General features: G+C 40.6%; 1 protein-coding gene and 1 pseudogene across 4 annotated transcripts in view; one reads left to right on the forward strand and one right to left on the reverse strand.

The window, feature by feature from the left end:
* The window catches only part of LOC131688869 (thymidylate synthase), an 888,839-nt gene that overhangs the window by 721,136 nt on the left and 141,329 nt on the right, over positions 1-26,374 (forward strand). The gene's annotated exons all lie outside the window — the stretch shown is intronic.
* LOC131689185 (uncharacterized protein K02A2.6-like) lies at positions 17,855-19,339 on the reverse strand (annotated as a pseudogene).

Consider the following 26,374-nt stretch of genomic DNA (forward strand, 5'->3'; position numbering starts at 1 on the left):
TATATATATATATATATATATATATATATATATATATATATATATATATATATATATATATATATATATATATATATATATATATATATATATATATATATATATATATATATATATATATATATATATATATATATATATATATATATATATATATATATATATATATATATATATATATATATATATATATATATATATATATATATATATATATATATATATATATATATATATATATATATATATATATATATATATATATATATATATATATATATATATATATATATATATATATATATATATATATATATATATATATATATATATATATATATATATATATATATATATATATATATATATATATATATATATATATTATATATATATATATATATATATATATATATATATATATATATATATATATATATATATATATATATATATATATATATATATATATATATATATATATATATATATATATATATATATATATATATATATATATATATATATATATATATATATATATATATATATATATATATATATATATATATATATATATATATATATATATATATATATATATATATATATATATATATATATATATATATATATATATATATGAAGTTCTTAAAGGGGTGTCATGTCATTTGGCACAAAACCATTTGGCATACAGTCGTTTGGCATAATAGTCATTTGGCATAAAGTCAACTGGCATAATGGTCATTTGGCATAACGGACGTTTGGCATAATAGTCATTTGGCATAAGCACGGGAAGGAAAGCGGCTTAGCTACATGCAATAATAATTTCCATAAGTGAACATTGGATTAAACCACTTTGCGCACAAAACCTAACTTAAATTAAGTTTTATTTTTTGCGAGGGGCGACTCACTTTAGTATTTTCGATTCAGGCTAACGTATTGAGAGACGTATTTGTGTATTTTTCACGAAATGACATGTATTTTGTGTATTGATGAGTATTGGTTATTTCTTTCATAATTCTTACGTATTAAAAACGTATTTGTGTATTGTTCACGAAATGCAATGTATTATGCGCATTGGTGAATTATTTCATAATTCTTATGGATTAGTGTACTAAAACGTACAATTGTATGCACGCATTGTATTTTTGTTGAATAATCAATTGAAACCGAATGTTACTGAATTTTGACGTTTAAATGTTATTGTAGAATGCAAGTAGAATAATTGCATAAACGCAAATAATAAAATTAGTACAAATGGTATTACTAGTGATTTTTCAAGATTAACGAACAATTAAGCATTATGCCAAATTTTATTATTTAGATAATTAGAATTTCTAATTAGGCCCTCTCGTAGGTTGACGGGTTTGACGGTACTGCAAACATCTTCAAGCATATTTGAGCAGACAACTGCTTTGAGATGGTTATTGCATTACGCCTCGATAGTGGTGCCCCGAGGAGACCGAGAGGGCTTATGGGCCTTTTTTATGTTTTGTGTTATTTCATACTCTGCACCAGCCCAAACCAACAGTCAGCTAAGGGCCTGTGCGCACTGGCGTGGCCGATTGGCGGGTCGCCGTGGATTGACATTCTCTGTGGGCTGTGTTTGCAGACATTGTTCAACAGCTTAACGGCAGTCTTTGTGGGCACGGCTCGCAGTGTAAGTCATTGTGTGTCGATTTATCGGTCGACCTCGTCAACGTGCACAGGCGCATTGGGGTTGGACGGAAAGATGGTGGAATTCGCGGACGGGGGAGGCGGTTTTTTCCGCACCGTGTGTCGGGTCTTCATGGGAGTCGGTCAGCAGTACTGTAACAACATTCTACATGCGCTGATTGATTTTTGTGGGGATCTGGCATGCGGTGTGGAGGGGAGCTGCTTTTTTCGTTTGCGAGTTTTGCGCATTCTCTGTCCAACCTTAAAAAAATAGAAAAAAAAATAACAGTAGAACCCTATTAGTTGTGTTGTGTTGTAATAATTGTAGTTTTTGGTACTAGTGTTCAGTTGTGTGCTAGTCGTGTCTATCTGTGTATGTGGGTCTTCTGAGTATTTGTGACATCGTCGCTGTTGTGCTATCTTATGACAAGCGCCATTTTGCACATTTCGAGAAAAACGATTTTTAAAGTTTGAGATTGAATATCATGAAACTTATAAATGGTAGAAACAATTCAGAGAAGACAATTGATGCTTCTACCTATTCTGTACTAATCTCTCAAATATTACGAAGATCGGTTGATTATGTTGCGAGTTTTCACTAAAAATGTAAACAAAAGTCGCACTCACACGTGTCATAGGTGTGTATTGATAAAAAAATTTGTATGACGTGTCATAATCGTGCATGGAAAATTTTCCATAGAAAAAAATCACCAATTATGAACTTTTATTCATATCTTTGGCTTCATTTGGTCTATAAACAATCAGTTAGATGCACTTTGAAGGAAATGAGTCAGGGAATCTAGAAAAAATAGTTATTTTTAGTTACAGTGTTGCCAAATAGGCAATATTTCCAGTTTATAGCTAAAACTGCGTTTTTCTCCCAATACATGTATTTTTCTTTTGAAAATTATTATGCCATTGTGTTCCTACGACATTTTTATACATGAAAGCAACTAAAACTTTATTATAACTTGAGCCAATCCCAAGATATAATGATTTGAAGCAAAAAAATCACAATTTCTAATCACTTTTCTCGCTATATTTCAGTAACCAAGCAAAATTTCAAAATTCTGAAAACGCCATCTTGTAGGGATTTGTTAGACGAGTAATGTGGCATATCTAACTCAGTTTACCCCAAAATGGCGTTTGTCATAAGATAGCACAACAGCGACGACATATGGACCAGGGAATGGATGCAGAACTGGCTTATATGATCCCTCTCCTAGGTTGTCGGGTTTGACGGTATTGCAAACATCTTCAAGCATATTTGAGCAGACACCTGCTTTAAGATGGTTATTGCATTACGCCTCGATAGTGGTGCATCGAGGATACCGAGAGGGCTTATGGGCCTTTTTTATGTTTTTTTTGTTATTTCATACTCTGCACCAGCCCAAACTAACAGTCAGCTAAGAGCCTGTGCGCACTGGCGTGGCCGATTGGCGGGTCGCCGTGGATTGACTTTCTCTGTGGGCTGTGTTTGCAGACATTGTTCAACAGCTTAACGGCTGTCTTTTTGAGCACGGCTCGCAGTGGGAGTCATTGTGTGTCGATTTATCGGTCGACCTCGTCAACGTGCACAGGCGCATTAAAAAAATAACAGTTGAACCCTATTAGTTGTGTTGTGTTGTAATAATAGTAGTTTTTAGTACTATTGTAAAATTGTTATGTGCTAGTCGTATGTCTATCTGTGTATGTGTTCGTCTGAGTATTTGTGACATATGGGACAGGGAATGGATGCAGAACTGGCTTATATGATAGAATAGTGGGTAATCCTTCTTTGGATCACTTTCTATCGGTGTTCAATTCGTGCGTTCGATTCGACTCATTCGGATTGGATAAATGAAGGTACGATTAATTTACCGACGCGCATCAATCATCCATTCCCGGTCAGCATAGCATGAGAAACTTTTAACGGAATGCAATTGTCGTTAATAGTAAATGTATATCATTTTCTGGCATTTAGACGATTCCAAGTAGTTTTATTGCATGTTACATGTGTGTTGTTCAAATAATAATAATAATGCTAACTCTTCCCTTTATTTCATTTTGTTTTATTTATTTTCGGTCTCATGCGTCACATTCCTATGATGACCTCTCCGAGTTCATTCGTCAAAAAAGGGTAACATTGCTGCCAACAATGACTATTCGCTACCATCAGACGTCGCCAGGTTTTAGAAGAATTGAGATGTACCCTCATACTCAATTGAATCAGATAAGTAGGAACGACCAAAAACTGCTAGTAGCATATTACACATGTCTTGTTTTAACACATTAAATATTATTTGTATTAACTTATTATTTACAGGTAACACACATATCTCAACACACAGCACTTCCCATACACACGTAAACATTCAAACTTGCAAATATACAAATGCTCGACCGGTGACTGGGCCAAGTGCATTCACTCGTAGGATCTATCATTTCGATGATCGCCTCGATTCTACGAAACCAGTGCACAATTAAGCTGATTTAAGCTAGTCTCGTCTGGTGAATGCATGTAATCTGGAAGCCCCAGACACGACAGGACGAGACGGACAGATGACGGACAGGACTTGACGGGGCCTAGTTCAGAGTTTTAGGCATTCTTCAATGCACGGCTAGCGACATAAAAAAAGAAAGGATCTGCTATGTGTGGTGGTTGGCTATTCAAGTATTGGTAGAGTTTGAAGTACTAATGTATGTCTTTCATGTGTTGATCATAAATTCAGCTGTATCCCCGATCAGAAAACCATATCAAAAATATATCAAAATTATTGCTCGATTTGATATTTATATCATATGATCATATAATTTTGATATATGTCGCTTGGAACAAATTATGAATAAAATTTAAATTATATCATGTTTTGATTAGTCAATAATGATATTATATCTTTATCAACCATATTGTATTTTCAACATAGTACGAACAACAAAATAATATTTTTCCAAAACAGTTTTACGAAGCTATAATGATGCCATCAGAGATGAATCCTCCCAAGTACTGGCTCCAAATCGTATTACTGGTAGTCTTGTCTTGTCATAGGTTAGAATGTAAATACATAAGAGAATGTACGTTTTGTAAAGTTACTCGCTGATTACAAAACACAACAGAGAAAATGTTCCGCTGCAGGCCCACGAAGCAGCAAGTAGCTTTAGAGATTTGATTAGACCGGTTTCGGCATACGACAAGCCAAAAGAGCAGCATTTTGTAAACCCTGAAGAGAAATGGAAGCAAAACGTATATAAATTGCAGGCAAACTATTAAAGAAGAGTATAAGAGAGAAGAAAATATACTAAGGATGTAACGCGCAAAACAGGAAAAAAATGAACAAATTATAAAAGTACGCTGAACTAACTGCGAGCTCTAAGTTAGAACAACTTCTAACAAGTAGCTACGATGCAATAACAATAATAATATTAGTAACACAGCGAAATTAAATACAAATTGTACTAATGAGAATTATCTTTCACAAGAAATTATTTGATTTATTAATAAAAAAACAGAAGAACATAGTATTTGGATTTATGTGATACAATTCTATAATTTCAGATATATTTACTGCCCTCAATTAGATATAAATTATCTTAAATATACGTCTGTGTGATATAATTATTGTATCAAACCAAGACTCAACAAAACACTTTATGTCAAAATAGACTGAGATATAATAATATATAACCGATACATTTTCTTGGAAATAGATATTTTAGCAACTATCCAGCTATATTTTATAGCAAACAGAGATATATATATATATATATATATATATATATATATATTTCCATGATATAATATCTTATTTTGATATAATTTTGATGTTAATTTCTGATCGGGTTCTTTTATAAGAAATATAAAACATATTCAAAAACAAAAATAATAGCGTCTAATCAGAAAACCATATCAAGAATATATCAAAATTATTTCTCGATTTGATATTTATATCATATAACCATATAATTTTGATATGTCTCGTTTGGAACGAATTAGAATTAAAATTATATCATGTTTTGATTTGTCAATAATGATATCAAATAATATATCATATTTATATCAACTATAACGTGTCTTTTCAACCTGGTAGGCACAACAAAATATTGTCAATACCACCAGAGATGGATCTTCCCAACAACTGGCTCCAAATCGTATTCCTAGAGGTCTTGTCTTGTCATAGGATTTGAATGTAAATACATAAGAGAATGTATTATCTTTCACAAGAAATTATTTGATTTATTAATTAAAAATAATAAAACAGTTGTATTTTTGTGATATAATTCTGATGTTTTCAGATATATTTACTGCGCTCAATTAGATATAAAACATCTTAAATATCCGTCTGTGTGATATAATTATTTTATCAAACTAAGATACAATCAAAATACTTCATACTGAGATAAAATAATATATAACGGATACATTTTCTTGGTATAAAAACTTGATATTTTAACAAATATCCAGCTATATTTTGTATCAAACAGAGATATATATTTTGCCGTGATATAATAACTTATTTTGATATAATTTTGATGTCAATTTCTGATCGGGTCTTGTACCTATCTAATCTATTACGTCTCTCATATATTGTCCTTTATTTCTTCTTTTTGAGTCCTATCCTGCCATTCTACACCCGCCTTCAGCTGGGTCAGCAAAGATGGTGATAGTGAACGTCTTAACACTCACACATTCTCAAACGCGAGTGTTAAGACGTCTCAAACGGGAACCTACAAAAATGCCCTCGCGCGCGCGATTGCGAATCGATCACGTCCGGAAGTCTATTCTTGATCCTAGAAGCCTAGGTCCATGCCTTCAGCTGGACCAATTAAGAAAATACGCATATACCTATTAGACAACACGTCTCCCCTATCGATATAAACGATCCCACTCTCTGCCAGAATTCTAACCGCGCACCGAAAATTTAATATCAGACTCACGGTTCGCGCGACCATTCAAGAACACACGCTACAAAATCACGTCAGCGCACAAACGTTAGAGCCCCTCGCGATTTTCCAAGCAACCTACACCCACGAACTCGCAAACATGATTACACCCCGGCGATAAGGTGAAAATCTCAGCACTCATAAACTTAGCAACACGATCTCAAGCGTCAACCTACAAACTCCCGCGCTCGCGCCATCATGAATCGGGATCGTCCAGTAGACTATCCTCGGTACCAACAATCTAGGTCCTTGTTAATTAATAAAAAAAATAATAAAATTGTAAAATAACTCCCATATCCACTAGACAAAACGTTCCATGGCGACATGACCGAAAACTCTAGTGATATGGGGTAACTCTCTCCCTGTCAGAATGTGATCCGTACACCGAAAGCTAAAGATCAGAATAATGGTCCGCGAATATATGAATGGCCGCAGGGTTTCAAAATCGAATTTATACACGCGAAGTCACTTACACGCGAGCACACGCGACAAACACGTCAACATACGAACGCTTTAGCCCTTCGCGATCATCTACGCACACCTATGCCCGCGATCGCGTAAACTTGATAACACTCCGGCAATTGTGTGAACGTTTTAGTACTTACGAAGTTACGAACGCGAACCCGCAAACGCGCCCGATCATGAATCGGTCACGTCCGGAAATCTTTAGCCTTCATTCAGTTGGACCAATAAAAAAAAGCTCATATCCACTAGACCACGCGTTCTACGGTGAACCCACTTTCTTCTCAGTGTCGCTTCAACCTTCTTCAGAAGTAGACGTGTGTTTGGTTCTATACCGAGATCCGCTGAGTGTAGTGAATTTTACCTGTTCCTGAGTCGAAGGAGCGTGGTGGTGCATTGGTGCTGTGATCTCCAATCAGATGTTTTACGAAGATTGAGCTAAGTTTCTTTAATTAAACCTACATTTATTCTCGTTTCATTGGCATATTTGTGATAACACCTGCTCTTCTTCGCCATTCTTAAAATGGCCGAAGGGGAGCAAGCCAATACCGAAGACTCTCTGGACTTACCAAGTGATTCGGATCTCAATAGCGATCAGGAGAGTGTGAACATGGAGGAGAGTGATCGAGTTCAACGCCCTTACAGAACAAAGCTCTACCCACAGTCTGCCAAAGCCCCGTACATAGTATTTTTCCGAAAACGCGAAGCCCCATTACACGTACTAAATATATCCGACGTCCTTCACCGCACATACAAATCTATCAAAGAAGTCAAGAAAGTGAGCCTCTCCAAACTGAAAACAGTTTTTAGTGATCTGACGGACGCCAACGCGGTTGTTACGAATGAATCCCTTAAAGCATCGTACCGCGTGTATATTCCATGTGAAAAAGTTGAGATTTCTGGCGTCGTTTATGATGAACTACTCGATGTACAAAGCGTACAGAATCGAGGCATTGGCCAATTCAAACGATCCAATCTTCCGAAACTTGACGTCCTAAAATGCAAGCGCCTTACAGTTAAATCTAACAGTGAACATTCGACGAAGTTTGTCCCAAGCAATGCAGTACGGGTTACATTTTCTGGTACAGCGATACCAAACTTTCTTAATATAGATAACGTTTTTCTTCCTGTACGGTTATATACCCCGAACGTCATGCAGTGTAATCGTTGCCAATCTTTCGGGCATACATCAAAGTACTGCGCGAGAAAAATTAAATGCGGTAAGTGTGCACAAGAACACCAGACAGATACATGCACGGCTGCTACTCAAGCGTGCATTCATTGTGAAGGGCACCATGAATCCGTCACAAAGTGTCCAATATTCCTTGAACGCAGACAAAGAGTTCGCCAAAATGTGATAATGCGTTGTAAACTCAGTTACGCCGAATTGATACGATCAAATATAGGAGAAATTGAAACCTCAAATTATTACGATTCTCTCGTTAATATTGACGAGAACATAGAACAATCGGATAAAGAGAAGGCCCATTGTAGCTATTCTGTTCCCTATAAACGGAAAAGATCATACCTCTCAGCCACTCCAACGGGTTCTCAAAACTCAACGAACAAGGTCATCGGTAAACCCAAACTTCCTCCCCTGCCTAACCCCAAAGCATCCACTGAAGAGTGGCCAGGTCTCCCACCATCCCCAGGAGTACCAGAATTTAGAAAGGAAAGTGAAGAGAGTTCCCCTGTCAACTTGAGTTATATTCGTGAGACGTTAGGGAGAGCAACCAGACTTATCGGTAGGCTTCTTAGCTTGGACACAAAATGGATTAACCTCATAGAAACACTCATTCCAACGTTGACCCCTCTTGTAAAATTGCTCTGCGAGAAGTGGCCACTCCTTGATTTGTTCTTCCAGATTAATGCATAAAAAGAGACAGAAAATGACACTCTCATTATTACAGTGGAACTGTAGAAGCCTGAAACCCAAAAAAGACGCGTTTCAAATGACTCTCAAAGAACTGAATGTCTTAGTATTTGCTCTGTCAGAAACATGGCTTTGTGCCAGTATTGAATTTAGTATTCCTAATTACCACTTGATTCGCGAGGGACGTAACGAACCGTATGGAGGAGTTCTGTTAGGAATTCGGCGAAGGGTAGAGTACAATAAAATTGACCTTCCTAAAATCAACCCAATTGAATGCGTTGCATGTGCCATAAATTATAGAGGGTTCAAATTTGCTGTCATGTCTATATACTTACCGCATAATTGCAATATAACATACCAGCAGTTGCAACGGCTTCTCGCGTGTTTGCCAGAACCATACTTCATCTTAGGTGATCTCAACGCAAAAGGAACCGCCTGGGGTAACACTGTTGATGACAACCGCTCAAAGGTAATCTATGATATCGTAGATGATTTCCGTTTAAGTATTTTAAACACTGGGGGGATAACAAGGATTGCATGCCCTCCCATGAGCAGCTCGAGCATTGACGTGTCGCTCGCAACCTCTTCAATCGCCTTGAATTGCCAATGGGAAACTTTGGACGACCCGATGGGGAGCGATCATTTACCCATTATTGTACAATGCTTTCCTTTGGGAACACCTCCCTTGCAATATGAAATCCCACTCGATTTAACAAAACACGTAAATTGGCAAAGATTTGCGTCAGAGCTCGAGGAATATACTCAACAGTTGAATCCTATTATTGACCCGGTACAGAAGTACACCAACCTGATTGCTGCCATTCACAAAGCTTTAAAAGTGTCCCAGACAAAACCGATTTCCTCCAATACCAGTAGAAAGCACCCTCCTAATTACTGGTGGGATGATGACTGCACGCAAGCGAAAGTTAACAAATCAGATGCTTTTAAAGCATTCCGGTCAACTGGCCTCATACTGGATTTTTTAGAATACAAACGACAGGAAGCACTATTTTCAAGAATTACTAAGAAAAAAAATCTGCTTACTGGATTAACTTTGTCGAGGGTCTGAATAAAGACACGGCCCTATCTTCTTTGTGGTCCGTAGCTAAAAGACTTCGCAACTGTCAACAGAACTCGCAATCTATCACCTCCTACTCAGAAAAGTGGATAGACTCATTCGCCGAGAAAATTTGCCCACCTTTTGTCCCCAACTCGGTTCAATTGGTAACGACGAACGATCTTCACACAGCGAGAGAACTTACAGAGCCGTTTTCAGTGGATGAACTAGAGCTCGCGTTAAAACAGTGCGACAACACAGCCCCAGGGTTGGATGGAATAAAATTCTTGGTGTTGAAAAATCTCCTCAAAAACATTACTGCTGGATTTATTTAACGAGTTTATTAAATTAAATAGGGTACCCGAAGAGTGGAGAAAGGTTAAAACGGTAGCAATCCCGAAACCAAATAAAGACCCATCGCTGCCAGAGTCATACCGCCCAACATGCTTGCTATCATGCCCAAGAAAAACTATGGAACGGATGATCTTGAACCGTATGGATCTATGGGTAGAGAAAAATGAATATCTGTCCAAAACACAGTACGGTTTCAGACGCGGAAGAGGAACACAGGACTGTTTATCTCTTTTAGCAACTGATATACAGCTAGCATTCAAATGCCAGGAAGAACTGTTCGCAGTATTTTTGGATGTTCAGGGTGCATACGACTCAGTTCTCATAGACATTCTATACGAAAAACTATTAAGCCTACACGTCCGCTCTACGCTGACCAACTTTATTTTTAACCTAATGGAAAAGAAAGAAATGAATTTTTTTTACACAATTCGTTGCGGGTAACTAAAACTAGTTTTTTCGGGCTAGCACAAGGATCTTGTCTTAGCCCCCTTTTTTACAATATATATGTAAATAAAATAGACAATTCGATTCACCAAGATTGTGCCCTAGTGCAGTTGGCAGACGATGCCGTGATATGGCGTAGAGGGAAAGACTCGAAATATTGCCAAACGAATCTACAATCTTCATTGAATTCCTTATCATCTTGGGCCAATTCGCGTGGTCTAACTTTTTCGGCCACTAAAACAGAAGTGATGGTGTTTTCTAACAAGCATAACGCATCCAATTTAACGCTAACCCTAAATGGACAAACGCTTCCCCAAACAACAACTTTTAAATATCTAGGACTCTGGTTCGATCATAAATACAGATGGCGTGCTCACATTGAATATTTAGCGAAAAAGTGCCAGAAAAGAGTAAATTTCATGAAGATGATTACGGGAACATGGTGGGGAGCCCATCCCTCTACGCTGTTGACGCTCTATAAAACAACCATTCGTTCAGTCATGGAATACGGTTGCCACGTGTTTAACTCTGCTGCGAAAACCCATTTGGAGAAGCTTGGTCGGATTCAGAACCGATGCCTGAGAATTAGCCTGGGGTGTATGAATTCGACGCACATAAAGTCGTTGGAAGTTATGAGTGGTATACCCCCCCTAAGTATACGTTTTCAAGAGCTCGAATGCAGATTATTGATTAATTATTTTCAAAACAACCACCCGGTTGTCGAAACTATGGATGAATTGTTCTCTTTAAAACCTGATTCTCGTTTTCTATTTTCTTATAGAATCTGTATAACAACACAATACTCAAGCCCACCTGAACGGAAATATTTTGATTTTGACATCCAGTCTATTTGTTTCGTCCACAACATCGATACCACGCTTGTTAAGGAATTAACGGGAATTAAAAAAACTCATCTATCTCTAATTGCACAAAAGGTCGTTGAATGCAAGTTGAAATTTTATAAGCCGAAGCAAGTATTTTACACTGACGGTTCACTAATGGAAATCAGTGCTGGAATCGGTGTTTACGAAAAAGAATTGCAACTTTCATACAAATTGCAAAACCCTTGTTCGATTTTTGTTGCCGAACTTTTTGCGCTCCTGAAAACTTGCCAACTACTAAAAAACTTCCCCTCAGGACGATATGTTATTTGCTCGGATAGCCTGAGTGCCCTTGAGTCACTCAGAGCTACCCACCTAGAATACCATAACCCAATCGCTCTCTACGAAATCAAAGAAGCTATTCTAGAGCTGAAAAGACTAGGTTGCCATTTGACTTTTCTCTGGGTCCCTGCTCATTGCGGAGTAAAAGGTAATGAGGAAGCGGATTCCCTGGCAAAACAAGGTGCGGCCACAGGAGAGATGCTAGTACGGGGCATTCAAAGCTACGAATATCGGGTAATAGCAAGTTGAAAAGCCACAGACACATGGCAACTTTCTTGGGATACTAGCGAACTAGGACGGTGGTGCTACTCCATCCTACCTAAAGTAAACACACGACCTTGGTTTTTCGGTATGGAAAGTAACAGAACATTTATTAGAAACATGAGCAGAATCATATCTAATCATTATACCCTAAACTGCCACCTTTTTAGAATTAATCTCGTCGCTTCCAATATATGTTTTTGCAGTGAGAACTATCAAGATGTAGATCACGTGGTGTGGTATTGCAGCCACTACAACTTAGAACGCAAGGCACTCATAGAAGACATTCTTGGAAATAGCAGAAGACCCAATACCCCAATACGAGACGTAGTAGCCAGCAACGATGTATACTACATGCGAAAAATCAACGAGTTCCTAACTAAGGCGAAAATCAAGCTGTAATCCCGGAGACCCACTAAACTCTCTGTCGTGTTTTCGTGCACTCAAAGCACACTAAGCCCAAATCCTAATTATAAGTTTTATGTGTTTGTGTGTGTCTAGTGTAAAGTAGCCCCTCGGCTTCGCAATGGTTTTTACCGCTTTATGCCTTGTCATTTGTCATGTATTTGTTACCTTCAATGTTAGATATTAATAATAAAGGAAAAAAACCCACTTTCTTCTGGAATCTGACCCGTACACAAAAAATTAAGTATCAGATTCACGGTCCGCGCGCGATCATTCTAGAACACACGCGAAAGGCACACGGTTATGAAATAGAATTTATACACGCGAAGTTCATACACGTTAGCACACGCTACATACAAACGCGATCGAGCACGTTAACGTACAAATGTTCGAGCCCTTCGCGATGATACACGCGATCGCGAGTCCCAACGCCCGCACATGCCTGAACCGTACAATGAATATCACATTCAGAATCACTGCCCGCTACAATTGGCCTATTGCAGTGTTTTATTGGGCGTCATTGCCTGTCTCGTCTGCAAATTGTAGTATGTGATTCTGACGGGGAGCCCTTCCGAGAACCTAGCTCTACAGCTCCAGTAGGACAACTCTCGAAAAAAAAATAGTATTTCTAATTAGGCTTACCCAATGGTATTTTATTAGCAACGCGGTATTATATTTAATCACTGCAGTATTATCTAAATTTATTTCAAAAATTGAGATGCTTCTCAGTAAAATTGAGATGCTCGTAAGTAAAATCAGCCGAAATTCCTGCGGGTTGTACTAGACTCGGTTGTGTTACTAGAGCCTGAATTCTGGCAGAATCCAGCCGGAATTCCAACTGGACTTAGAGTTACGGCTGAACTCATTCCTGCAAGTTGATCGGAAGCGACTCGTAATTCGGATTCTTGTGTTTTGTATTATTTTTTTATTATTTTAATTATAGAGGTTTTAACCTTAGGGTCATTCGCCTCTTTTCTGGTTAGAGTAATCTCTTGTGGAAAAATCTCTAACCCTATGTGCGGGGTTGGGAATCGAACCCAGGTGAGCTGCGTACAATCTTGTGTTTTGCATTCTCAATCCATCGAGCGGTGGTTTCGATTCTATTCCCCCAACGAGTGTTGATTTATAATGCAACCTATATATCTAAACAAAATGATCCATCGTAATGTAAACTTCGAACTCTCAAGATTTCAGAGCTTCACTATTTAGGGTAAACATTAAACCATTGTTTATGTCGATAAAATGAGCGAATTCTTGATCAAAAATTTCCTACTGATGCTGGTAGGAAGTTTCGGATTTATGTTCACGTCCTCTGGGAGTATTTTCAAATGTACGGGATGTTTATTTTCTTTAAAGATTATGGGATTGTTCCTCTGAATCATACTAACAAGAATTCTGATTGATTTCTGCCTACTTGTCATTCTAATGATTCACCGATTCTGAGTCCGTTTGCTGGGAGTCCCAATTCCGAGAAAAGTAAACAATCTAGCTTGAAAAAAACCTGTTTTAATCCACCTAGCGGTGCAATTGTGCCTTTCTCATTTCTCTAAACTATGGCACGGAGGCTTTTTATGTTCAACATAATTGTGGAAATGTCCATTACATTCTTAGTACACTTTGCACTTATACACAATGGCATGCCAGCCACGAACTTGAGTTGACGGTGAAACACTTGAAATAAAAAAATATAATAGTCCATTAGCCTAATCAACATTAGATCAATGTTATCTGCTTGCTAACTCATTTTGTCATGCGGGGGTGGGTATGTGAGGAGGGCGAAAGTCCCATGAATGAACGACTCCCGAGCTTAAATTGGTATGCTTTGTGATATAGTTGTGGTTTAAAGATGATGGGGTTGAAAGGGAGGGGTATGAGGGCTGGATGGGGTGGTGGTCTGAGGGGTGATTTAAGGAGATTTTTAAAGGAGGGAAGTGAACAGTAGAGGGGGGGGTGTAACCCCTCTCCGTAAACAATCAACTACGCCCCTGTTAAAATCCAGAAACCTTATGAGAGTCGAAAAAAAATGTTGGATTAGGTTGACGTTTTTCAGAGTGATTGCATAACCTTTCTATATGAGAAAGGCAAAAATGTGCCAAAATCCAAAAAAGTGAATCGTCGTCAAATTTTTTTTCGAGTTTGCATCAAATCTCGACGTTTCATGCACCTTGAACACATTTAACATCAAAAATGAAAATTCTATTTTTAATTTTTCCTATAGTTTATATGAGAAATTTCTGTGTGGCCGCACTCTGAAACCCGTAATTCCGGAACCAGTATTCCGATCGATACAAAATTCAATAGCAGCCGATGGGAAGGTTGCACCTTTCATTTGAGACTAAGTTTGGGCAATTCGGTCCAGCCATCTCTGAGAAAAATGAGTGACATTATTTGACACATACGCACATACATACACACACACACATACACACACATACACACACATACACACACATACATACATACACACACACATACAGACTTTTTCCGATCTCGACGAACTGAGTCGAATGGGATATGACACTCGGCCCTCCGGGCCGGGATTAGGTTGACGTTTTTCAGAGTGATTGCATAACCTTTCTATATGAGAAAGGCAAAACATACGCTATGTCATAATAAGAAATATACTGAATTAGTTTCATTTGACGTGAAATTAATGTAATATTTGTATGGCTTGTATCAACAGTGTATTACTTGACGAATTGGATTGTTATCGGCGCATTGAAAAATATTTCCGGTACTAACGTATTTTTGTGTATTAGCGTATTTTTGACGTATTGAAAAATTCTTCCAGAAGTAACGTATTTTAGTGCATTAGTGTATTTTCGGCGTATTAAATGTATTAAGGTGTATTGAAGCATTTCTCGTGTATTTTTTCAATTGGGTATTTTCAATTCACTTTGAATGGGGAGTAAATTGCCCTTCGATTTTTTGTGTTTCGAATTCATCTCGTCAGTAACTAGCACTATCTAGATGTCTAAGTAGACGATGTATCTAAACTAGTACCCTAGTTTAGATACATCGTCTAAATAGACACCCAGATGGTGCTAGTTACTGACGAGATGAATTCGAAACACAAAAAATAAAACTTAATTTAAGTTAGGTTTTGTGCCCTTAACGCGCAAACGCGGAAATTGCTGAGTTTTTAGCACTTTCATTTGCTGAGTTTTCATCCAAAAATTTTGGTGTGCGGCTATGCAGCGAGTTCAAATACGGGGTGGTTTCATACTATCAGGCATTCGCGACTACGATGCTGAGTTTGACAGCCTGTGTGCGTGAAGTTCACGTAAACAAATGAATAATTTTAAACATGCCGTTTTCAACGGTTTTTTCATAAATATATGAAATTGTTAGCACAAATAAAAAAAAATCAAACGAGCTAATTTGGTGAAGAAATGAGTAGAAATGTCGTAGAACCTGTTTATTTTGCATCCTCATAACATAACGCATTTTTGTGAAGCAAAAAACAAATAAGTTTTCAAAATGATAAGTATTGAAAATTAACCTTTTCGCCCAAAATTTTATTTACAGATTGAAAAGCAATATGTATCTGTTGTAGCCCTGTGCGCGGGGCAGGTTGGGAGCCTTATTGAATAAATAAAAGGACACTCGCGTACAGACTACATAAAATACTTTTGATAACGATAGTTAAAATAAAGAGCATGTGCTGAACAAGTTGACTGACTTATGACTGACGGGTTAAAAAGTGGTTTCCGCTTATGGTGGCATCTCGGAGTGACAGCAAGACTGTCACTAGAGAGCCTAGCGCAGAGAGTGGCGGATGGCAGGGCAGAGTTGCCATCGCTCCAGTTTAGTTGTCTCCAACATCTCCCCTCTTAATAAAGGTGGTACGGGTCAAACCACTGCGGCGCTCTTCGAGCTCTCGAAGATCGGCGTGGTAGTGCTGCCACCGGATCTGCTTCAACTGCTGACTCAAATTCGGAAGATGTTGCATGTGATGACGAAGACAGTGGAGAAAGTGATGGACTAACCACCGATTCAGGCGGCTGATCACAACGAGGTGTCGACGATGCACATTGTGAGGTGGTTGGCTGCAGCGTCGACGATGACTGCGATGTTGTATCAGTTGGTAAGTTCGGCAGCTTCCACACGTCCAACAGAATATCCAAAGGTAATTGAGCATATCTGGTTTGCTGTCCTACTGTGTTGGTGGTTGATCCGGTTACAGTTCGACTACGGAGTTGATTAATATGCGAACGTAGCATTCGGCGGTCCTCCACCCAGATGTTGTACATCACGTCACCAATTCTTTCGACAATCACACCTGGAGACCATTTCCAACTGTTTCTTGCATATACTTTGGCAAATACTGGATCATTCCGACTGAAAAAATCTCAACTGGCTGTGCTGCTTCTCGATTGGCTTCGGTTCAGTCGCAGGTGGCGGCCGAAGTAGTGCGAGACAGGTTCGGATCTTGCGACCTAACAAAAGTTCAGATGGAGATTTGCCTTCAGGAGCCGAACAGTTAGGTGTGCTTCTATAAGCGAGCAAGAAGGTATCCAACGCATCAGTAATTGATCCTCTACCCTCTCGGATTTTCTTGACGGCTCTTTTAAAAGTGTCTACACAACGCTCAGCTTGGCCGTTGGATTGTGGATGAAAGGGGGGGGGGTGTCGTGATGTGCTCGATACCGTTGATTGTGCAAAACTCAGCAAATTCCGCGCTCGTAAATTGGGTACCGTTGTCGGACACTAGAGTCACTGGCATACCAAGTCAAGCAAAAATGCCACACAGGATGCTGATTGTAGCCGTATAGGTGATTCTTCTGGTTTGCACAATCTTCGGCCACTTGGAGTACGAATCCACTGCGATGAGGTAATATTCGCCTTCGATGGGACCGGCAAAATCTATGTGAACACGCTGCCATGGACCGGATGTTTTCGGCCACGGTACAGGAGCAGCGCAAGGAGGGGGCCTGGAAACGGATGCGCAATGCTGACCCGCCTTTACATAACCAATGATATCATCATCTATGGAGGGCCAGTAGACGTAGCTTCTGGCGATTGCTTTCATCCGCTGCATGCCCGGATGTCCACGATGAAGCTGGTCCAAGCATCATTTTCGATACTGTGATGGAATGACGAGACGTTCAGCAAACAGAATACACCCATCGACCACAGTAAGTGACTCCTGCCTGGAGTGAAACTGCTTAAGCTCCGGATCGACGGCTTTTGATGAAGGCCAACCGTCTTGTATGTACCGGAAGGCTTTGCGAAGCAGTGGATCAGCTTGGGTACTCTGTGCTACGACTATGAAACTGAGAGGTAATATATTAACGGTATCTGCGGCTACTGACCTTACATCTTCTTCGAGGATAATGCTCGCAATGACGTAATCCTCCTCTGGCTTAACGTGCTGGTTGATTTGACGAGACAACACGTCAGCGTTGCCAAATTTGTCGGTTGGCACGTATTCCTTGTTAAAATCGTACAATAGCAGATTGAGGGCGAAACGTTGCAACCGGTTTGCCGTATATACCGGTATGCCCTTCTTAGAACCAAAAATTCGAAGCAGAGGAGCGTGGTCGGTTTGTAGACGGAATTTCCTACCGAAAATCATTTTGTGGAACTTGGTGACTGCAAAGATGATTGCTAAACCTTCGCGATCGGGCTGGCTATAGTTTTGTTCCGCTTTCGTGAGTGCTCTGGAAGCATGCTGAACAACCTTGATGGACCCATCGGGGAATTTGTGACTAATGGTTGCTCCGAGGCCAACGGATGATGCGTCAGCTAATACTATAATCTCCTGTTTCGGATCGTAGTGTGTCAGCAGAAGCCCCGAGGAGAGAATCTGCTTGAATCGCTCGAACGCTTACTGGCACTCCTGAGTCCAGACGAACTTTGTCTCCGACTTCAGCAAGTTGTTGAGTGGATAGCGCAACTGTCGCATGTTGGGCACAAACTTGCCGTAATAATTGATCGCCCCAAGGAAACAGCGAACACCTGAAACGTCAGTGGGAGGAGGTAGCTTGGTTATTGCCTCAACTTTTACTGGATCAGGATTTACCACGTCGGTCGAATATATGACCCAAATAGCGTATCTGTTGCTTACTGAAGCTGCACTTTTCGGCTCTGATGGTAAAACCAAAATCCTGAATCCGCTGAAGAACTGCTTCCAAATTACGGTCGTGCTCCTCTTGTGTTTCACCGCCAACGATGACGTCATAGAGATAACCAGAAGTGCCCTTAAGGCCGGCTAGCATGGTATCGATGAGCTGCTGAAAAGCACCAGGTGCTACCTTTACACCAGGTGGAAGGCGGTTGTAGTGGTAAAGACCACGGTGTGTGTTAATTGTCAGCAAATGACGGTACTGTTCGTCGATTTCCATCTGTAGAAAAGCGTCCGAAAGATCAATCTGGCTGAATATTTTGCAGTTAGTCAGCTTGGCAAAGATGTCTTCCGGGAGTGGCAGTGGATACTGATGAGGTTGCAAAGTGGAGTTTAGACCTGTTGAATAGTCTCCGCAAATTCGAATGTTGCCATTTGCTTTGCGCACTACGACGATCGGCGCTGCCCATTCTGAATAATCGACCGGTGTGATGATATTGAGTTTTTCCAACCTGTCCAATTCCTGGTTGACTGCGCTGTACATTGCATACGCCACCGGACGCTTGGCACAAAAAACAGGCTTGCACTGTTCTTGTACCTCAAATTTAATTTTGGGCCGGCTGCACAACCCGAGCTTTTCGCTGAACACTTTTGGGTAAGTAGCTTTGAGAGTTGCACTGGTGGACGGGGTACTAGTAACATGGCAGCAAAAAGTATCCATTGGTATGGACCATAAATTAAAACTATCGACTAAATCAGATCCAAGCACGTGTAGTGGTTTCTCGGTGACACGAATTATCTGCGTGCGTGTGTTTTCGCCGATAGTGATGTCACAGTTAAATTTACCATTAAGTGGCAAAATGTTTCCAGATGCTGCCTTGGCTTTTACTGTTGCTGGTGACAACCTTGGGCTGCCAATTTTCTTCCAGATCTGCTGGCTGATGACGGTAATATCGGAAGCCGTGTCCAACTGAAGACGAACCTGTGTTCCATCAAGGGCAACGGAAACGAATCTCCTCCGCTTCTGCACGTTGCACACATTAACGACGACCATTTTGCTGGCCACCGAATGCTTACCCTTTCTTGATGAACGTTGTGACTTTTTTGAACTGTTGCAGTAGCCTTCACGATGTCCAAACTGCTTACATTCGGAGCATTTGTGGTTTTTGAAAGTACAGTCCCGTACGTAGTGAAATGCACCGCATGCACGGTGTATCAGGTTTTTTTCTCGTGTCATGTGCAGCAGGCTTCGAAGATGGCTGATCCCGTTTGTTGAACCGTTTATCAGAAGATAGCTGCTTAATGACATTCAACCGAAACATGTGGCTGACTCGATCATAGCATTGTCATGTTTGAGGTTAAGAAGACGCTGGCATTCTTCCGCTAGCTGCTCCAACGTGACGCCATTGTTTTCCTCAATCCTGGAAAGCAGCCGCGTACGGGTTTCTGCATCGCTTTCTGCTTTCAATCCGCAAACGTAGGTCAGGCATTTAAACTGCTCTTCCGATAGCTTTCCCAGTTCAAACTCAACGCAGGCTTTATTAACACGGCAAGCGAAAGCAATATGGTCTTCAGTCGGGTGCTTGGCAATTTGCAACGTTCTATACCGCCTGCTTATTACCGACTCCTTCGACCCAAATAAATTTTTCAGCTTCGCTACTGATTGGGCAAAGGTGTGTTCTTTCGGAAATTTCGGTAGAATAAAGGAAACATACCTTCCATGTTCAACTGCGCCCAGCTTTCGCAGCAGTAACCTGACTTTCGCTTCATCGTCCAAACGAGCGGCATCTTTCTCGAACAAATCTTCATACCTGCTGTACCAAGCCGCAAACGTGACGCTATTGTCAGCGTCGTAGCAAAATTCCTTCACGTTGCCTGCCAAAGAGTAAAGAATTTGGTTGGGTGGTACTTGTACATGGATAGATGAAACTGCACTCCGGAAAAATGCTTGCTGCTGCTCGTCGTTTTGCTGCTGCCGCTGGAGAAACTGTGCCATTAGCTGCTGGTGCTGAAGCTGCTGTTGCTGCATCAGGTGCATGAACTGCACGATGAGCGGATCTACTGCTGGTGGGACCTGCTCCCGGTCATTATCATGTGGAATTTGACCATTCTCCATGCTTCTTCTCCGTTTTTTACGCGGGGGTGACGGAATTTTGAGGTTACTTTTCGTGAATCGAAATTTCACCACATATCCGCTAATATACTCGTCGCCACTGTTGTAGCCCTGTGCGCGGGGCAGGTTGGGAATAAATAAAAGGACACTCGCGTACAGACTACATAAAATACTTTTAATAACGATAGTTAAAATAAAGAGCATGTGCTCAACGAACTGAAAAAGTTGACTGACTTATGACTGACTGGTTAAAAAGTGGTTTGCGCTTATGGTGGCATCTCGGAGTGACAGCAAGACTGTCACTAGAGAGCCTAGCGCAGAGAGTGGCGGATGGCAGGACAGAGTTGCCATCGCTCCAGTTTGTCTCCAACAGTATCCAACTTATGGTAAAAATTTCTCTCAATAAAATTAGTTTGTTATGCAGATTTGTGCATTTTTCGTTGGCTATATTTATACCGCCAGGAGCTATCAATGTATATGGAACACAGAGATGCCGGATACTTTTTTCAAATGTCTGCAAATAATAATTTTTAAAGTTTGGGAAGTACCAAAAATGCCTAAAATAAATAAATCTGTAGTTTGAAACTAGTGTAACCAAAAGCCTTTATTTTCAAAAATCTGTAAATATCTGCAACTAAACTAAAAAAACTGTAAATATCTGCAACCAAATTAAAAAATCTGCAAATATCTGCGTCATCGAAAAAATCTGCAGTTGAAATTAAAAGTCTGCGATTTTTTTTTCAATTTGTTTATTTGATAAGGCACGTATGCGTTAGCTTGAACGTGCCATTTTTCATTGTTTTACATTTTGAATTTCTTAAAACTAGGGGGTTACACATTTCAATATTATTTTGTTTTATATAATGAAACTAAAAAAAACTTTACCGCTAACTTATACATATAAAAGAGGGTATAATATAATATTCGTAAGATTTGGGGACGGGTCATTTTGTGTGTTCTTTTTATAGTAATTCACTTTATGATTTTTAGGAGGGAGATCGTAGGAAAAATTAATTATTAACTAAGCGGAACATTTTACAAGCTTATTAACTAGAAGTAACTAGAGAGAGTTGTTCAAGATTAGGGGAATTAAATAGGGCTATTTTAAAGTAGTGGTACTGTTGTGCATTTCTTAACGAGATTAAATATTGATCAACTAAAACTAGAAGATAGGGGGCATATAAGTTTTGGGAAGATATTCAAGGGGAGAAGGGGGTTAAGTCATACATCTGTGTATCAGAGACATGGAAGGGAGGGTGGACAAGGCTGAAGGGGGGGGGATATAAACTTTCAGTTTCCGGCATCAGGAATTAACGGCCAGGATTACAGATTCGAACGGATTGATTAACTAAAACTAGAAGATAGGGGGGCACATAAGTTTTGGGAAGATATTCAAGGGGAGAAGGGGTGAAGTCATACATCTGTGTATCAGAGACATGGGAGCGAGGGTGGACAAGCCTGGCCGGGGGGTGGATATAAACTTTCAGTTTCCGGCATCAGGAATCAACGGCCAGGGTTACAGATTCGAACGGATGTATCAAGTATTGGGACGCCGGGCGGTTTTCCTCGAGCCGGCAGGGGTTCCTCCAGACGATTTCGTAGTACGGCTCAGATACAGATCGGAAACACACCGCGCTGCACGTGTGATGTTGTACTGTAGATCTCGTGTTGTTGGTTCATTCGACAGATGTTTTGTCTCGTCTTGGAGTCGTATCAAACCATCGTTGGGGTACGGTAGGCGGAAGAGGGCACTTCTGGGAATGATAAGAGAAAAGATAGGGGCATTTAAATTTGGATATTGATGGTTTTGAGGAACGTGTATATAAGGGACATGTAGAGAATATCGCGGCTTGCTAGTACATCTCGAACCGGGACATTGGGTGATCTTCCTCGGGCCCGAAGGGAATCGAATAATTGAGATCTGGCAGAACAGTACTCGGCGCATGCACAGACAACTTGTTCGATTTCGTGATAACCGTTGCCACAAGCGCAGATACCGCTATCCACGAGCCAAATACGCCGGAGATGTGCGTCCAGCGTGTAGTGATTGGACATGAGCCGAGACATCACGCGAATGAAATCCCGACCCACATCCATCCCCCTGAACCAAGGTTTCGTAGATACCTTAGGGATTATCGGATGTAGCCACCTTCCCAGTTCACCATTGCTCCATGAAGTTTGCCAACTTTCGAGGGTTCTCTGATGAGTAATACTGAAAAATTCGCTGAAGCTAATTGGTCTTTCATATATGTCACCTTGTAAAGCGCTCGCTTTTGCTAAAGAGTCCGCTTCTTCATTACCTGAAATGGAGCAATGCGAGGGAACCCAAACTAAGGTAATCTTGTACGATCTTACAGACAAAGCACGCAGGCGCTCCCAGATTTTCCCCAGAAAATATGGAATGTGCTTTCTAGGTTTCATTGAACGGAGAGCCTCGATTGAGCTGAGGCTATCCGAGACAATAAATTAATGATCGGTGGGCAAAGTATCAATGATCCCAAGGGTATACTGAATAGCAGCAAGTTCTGCGACGTAAACTGAAGCAGGATCATTGAGTTTGAATGAGGCGGTGAGGTTTTGATTGAATATACCGAAGCCAGTGGAGCCGTCGAGGCTTGGCCCGTTGGTGTAAAACATCTTGTTGCAGTCGACTTCTCGAAATTTACTATGAAAGATGCTTGGGATCACTTGCGGACGTATGTGATCCGGGATTCCTCGAATCTCGTCTTTCATGGATGTGTCGAAGAATACAGTTGAATCAGAAGCATGAAAGAGATTGACACGGTTGGGATAGTATGAAGAAGGATTGATATTTTGTGCCATGTAATCGAAGTACAAGGACATAACTCGGGTTCGAGAATTGAGCTCGACAAGCCTTTCGAAATTTGCAATTACTAACGGGTTCAAGATATCGCATCGGATGAGCAATCGATATGAGCGGTCCCAAAATCGATTTTTCAGCGGAAGGACGCCCGCCAGCACTTCTAAACTCATCGTATGTGTCGAGTGCATGCAACCCAAAGCAATACGTAAACAACAATATTGGATTCGCTCTAGTTTGATGAAATGTATGTTCGCAGCGGAGCGGAAACAGAAACTCCCGTACTCCATCACCGACAATATTGTTGTTTGGTACAGCCTGATCAGGTCTCCTGGGTGGGCACCCCACCATGTTCCGGTTATTGTACGGAGAAAGTTGATCCTTTGCTGGCACTTCTGTTTCAGATACCTAATGTGATATCCCCAGGTTCCTTTAGAGTCGAACCAGACCCCGAGATATGTGAAAGTTGAAACCTGAGCAATAGTTTGACCTATTAATTGAAGCTGCTCTGGTTCACGCTTCCTTGAAAATACGACTAGCTCAGTTTTCTCCGTGGAGAACTCGATACCTAGCTGGAGGGCCCAAGCAGACAAATTGTCCAAGGTGTCTGTAATAGAGACCACATCGTCATCTGCAAGCTGCCTTAGCGAGCAGGAATTGACAAGACATTCGTCAATGTCATTCACGTAAAAGTTATAGAGAAGGGGGCTTAGACATGAGCCCTGGGGAAGACCCATGTAGCTAATTCGTGATGTCGATAAATCACCATGCGAAAAATGCATATGTTATTCAGACAGCAAGTTTAGCAAAAAGTTGTTTAGAGTCGGTGAAAGACCATGCTGGTGCAGCTTCTCAGAAAGAATTTTGATAGAAACTGAATCAAAAGCCCCCTTTATATCTAGGAAAACTGATGCCATCTGCTCTTTGCTAGCATAAGCCATTTGAATTTCTGTTGAGAGCAACGCAAGACAATCGTTCGTCCCTTTGCCTTTGCGGAAACCAAATTGTTTATCTGACAGTAAGCCATTTGCTTCAACCCAATCATCGAGGCGAAACAAGATCATTTTCTCGAACAACTTTCGGATACAGGACAGCATCGCAATCGGTCGATACGAGTTGTGGTCGGAGGCTGGTTTTCCTGGTTTTTGAATGGCGATGACCTTCACTTGCCTCCAGTCATGAGGGACAATATTACCCTCAAGAAACTTATTAAATAAATTCAACAAGCGTCTCTTGGCAGAGTCTGGCAGATTCTTTAACAAGTTAAATTTGATTCTGTCTGGCCCTGGGGCTTTATTGTTACATGATAAGAGAGCAAGTGAGAACTCCACCATCGAAAACGGTGTTTCGTTCGCGTTATTGTGAGGGGACGCGGCGCGGTAGATCTTCTGTGCCGGGGCGGAATCCGGACAAACCTTCTTGGAAAAATCGAATATCCAACGGTTTGAATATTCCACGCTCTCATTAGTACTGTTTCGGTTTCGTAAGCGCCGGGCCGTACTCCAAAGAGGGCTCATCGATGTTTCTCTCGTTAGTCCGTCGACGAACCGGCGCCAGTAGCTACGTTTTTTGGCTTTTATCAAACTGTTCATGCGCGTTTCCGCCATCGCGTACTGTCGATAGCAAGCTGGTAGCCCGTCGTCCCGGAAGGTCTTATACGCAGCGGCCTTCTCCGCGTACACGTCTGAGCACTCTTTGTCCCACCATAGATTGGGAGGACGCCCGCGTGAGTTCGCGTCTGGTACGCGTTTAGTCTGAGCTTGAATCGCGGTATTGAGAATCAAGCCAGCCAGGAACCCGTTCTCTTCCTCCGGAGGAAGCTCTTGAGTGCACTCGATTTTGTCGGATATCGCGGACGCGTAGCTCTTCCAATCAATATTTCGTGTGAGGTCATACGAAATATTGATTGTATTCGGTGGCCCTGAACCGTTAGCAATATTAATTACGATTGGCAGATGGTCGCTGCCGTGGGGATCAGAGACTACCTTCCACATGCAATCTAACCGCAGCGATGTCGAGCGGAGGGACAGATCTAAGGCGCTCGGACGCGCTGGAGGGGCAGGAACCCGTGTCAATTCACCCGTATTCAAAATAGTCATATTGAAGTTGTCGCAAAGCTCATGGAGTAGGGTAGATCGATTATCGTCATGAAGGCAACCCTATGCCGTGCCGTGGGAGTTGAAGTCACCTAAAACTAGCCTCGGTGCGGGGAGGAGCTCCGCAATATCGTAAAGCCGTCGGTGGCTAACTGAGGCTCTAGGGGGGATGTAGGTGGAAGCAATGCAAAGGTCTTTGCCTTTAATTCTGGTTTAGCAAGCGACAACTTCAATGCCTGGTGTCGAGGGTAGGTCGATCCGATTAAAAGAATAGCACTTTTTGATCCCCAAAAGTACTTCTCCGTGAGAGTCTCCTCGATTCAAGCGAAGAATATTAAAATCGTGGTAGTGTAGGGTTATTTCTGAAGTGAGCCATGTCTCGCATAGGGCAAATGCATCGCATTTCAAATTATTTAGTAAGATTTTAAACGAATCGATTTTCGGGATAATGCTTCTGCAATTCCACTGTAGAACTGTGATTAAATCTTTGACCTCGTTCGATGAATTAGCCATCGAAGGATACAATCGCTGAAAGGAGGGGCCATTTCGCAGTGAACTGCATCAAAAATGTTTTTACTGCGGGGAGAAAGCTTATCAAGATACTTTTAAGGGGGTCAGAAATGTTTAACGCTGTAAGAATACGGTCCACAATGTCAGAGAAATTTATTAAGCCAGCACT

Source organism: Topomyia yanbarensis, chromosome 1 (assembly GCF_030247195.1).
Source record: "Topomyia yanbarensis strain Yona2022 chromosome 1, ASM3024719v1, whole genome shotgun sequence".
In the NCBI taxonomy this organism is placed as follows: domain Eukaryota; kingdom Metazoa; phylum Arthropoda; class Insecta; order Diptera; family Culicidae; genus Topomyia; species Topomyia yanbarensis.